At 40.8% G+C, this 1,783-nt stretch overlaps 1 pseudogene; it reads right to left on the bottom strand.

Annotated features, from left to right (window-relative positions):
• Positions 1–157: 157 nt before the first annotated feature.
• On the bottom strand, positions 158–1,214 carry LOC140593818 (large ribosomal subunit protein mL39 pseudogene; annotated as a pseudogene).
• Positions 1,215–1,783: the final 569 nt, after the last annotated feature.

Raw genomic sequence — 1,783 nt, 5'->3', positions numbered from 1 at the left:
AGAAAGTGAAAAACAGGTAACATTATTTCAATGACAAATTTCATTTAATTCAATGTGCCTAAAATATTACCATTTCAAGACGTAATCAATGTTATTTCACTCCTATGTGGAATTTATTTATTTATTTATTTATTTTATTTATTTTTTTTTTCATAGAAAACTTTTATTTTAATTTACTATACATATTTAAATTTTAGGAAGTCACTAGGTCGATGCACTTTCCTCTGTAGGTTTAGTTTGATCTTCAGTTACCATTTTCCGAGATCTTTCCAATAGTTTATGCCATAGAGTAAAATGTGCTTTTAAGTGTACAGGTAAAGACAGACCCTGGAATCTTCGTACAAGATTCAACTGGTTGGCTTGAAGATTATGAACTGCTGACACTTCATACTGGAAACAAATACTAGTTCTTGGAATGAGAGGACCCTCACTCACATCAATGAAGTCACCAAATCTGTGTAGCTTAACTATTCTCTCAGGGTTCTGAGATACCTTCTCTTCTATGAAATCCATTTTGTACTTGTTGTGCTGAAATATTTCTAATGCCACTTTTGCTTCCACTTCCAGAGTTTCAAATGGAAGATCTTTATAAATTAAAGCACGAGCATCTTTTGTGAGGGAACGTAGGTTCTCTTTTGTTGGCATCCACTCATCAAGTCTCTTATCCAGAACTACATCATAGCAGAAGGCTCCACAGATTACAGGAACTTCTGGAGCTCTGATCAAACTGACCACATATTCATCTTTGAATGCCCTCTCTATCACACAGCCCATCATCATGGCACAAGAACGCCAATAAGCCTTATTCACTTCTCCTGGATCAGGATCTTTGAAAGTAAGAAATTCAATTTCACAGGATTTGGTCAAAGGCTTATACATGTCCCAAGGCTGTCCGTCCACAAGAGCCAGGATGGACTTCCTGCAGTACCACTCACTTAAATGCATAGCACAACTGTAAGGCGTGGAAACGTTTTTGTTCATCACAAAGACCGTGCCAGGGTCCGTTTTCCCAACGTGCTTGACTTCGATCTTCTCAGTCTGAGGAGTTAACGATAACTGCCTGGTTTTCTCTTTATTAAAGAGGTCATTCCGCATTTCTATCAGTTCTGCCGGTGACAGGCGAGACGCTGGGGATGCTGCTATCCATCTCCAGCCAAGCCCGCCACCGGGGGCGGCCCGCCCGAGGCGCAGCCCCCAGGCCCGCGCGGCCATTGCCCCCTATGTGGAATTTAAGAAACAAAACAGATGAACACAAGGGAAGGGAAGAAAAAATAAAATAAGATAAAGATAGGGAGGCAAATCATAAGAGACTCTTTTTTAAAAAAAGATTTTATTTATTTACTCATGAGCAACGCAGAGAGACAGAGACATAGGCAGAGGGAGAGCAGGCTCCATGCAGGGAGCCCAATGTGGGACTCGATCCCGGGTCTCCAGGATCACGCCCTGGGCTGAAGGTAGACACTCAACCACTGAAACACCCAGGTGTCCCCCATAAGAGACTCTTAGCTCTAGGGAACAAACTGAGGGTTTCCAGAAGGGGGTTCGGGAATGGGGTAACTGAGGGATGGGCATTCAGGAGGGCACGTGATGTAACGAGCACTGGGTGTTATATGCAACTGATGAAGCACTAAATTTTACCCCTGAGATGACTAATACCAAATTATGTGTTGAATTTAAATTAAACATTTTTTAAATTAATGGAATATTTTATGTTCTTGTTTTCATGATAAGTCTTCAAAATCTGGTATGTATTTTATCCTAACAGCATATCTCAAGTAGGAGA

The sequence above is a fragment of the Vulpes vulpes genome, chromosome 9 (assembly GCF_048418805.1).
Source record: "Vulpes vulpes isolate BD-2025 chromosome 9, VulVul3, whole genome shotgun sequence".
NCBI lineage: Eukaryota > Metazoa > Chordata > Mammalia > Carnivora > Canidae > Vulpes > Vulpes vulpes.
This window is presented reverse-complemented; position numbering and strand designations above follow the sequence as displayed.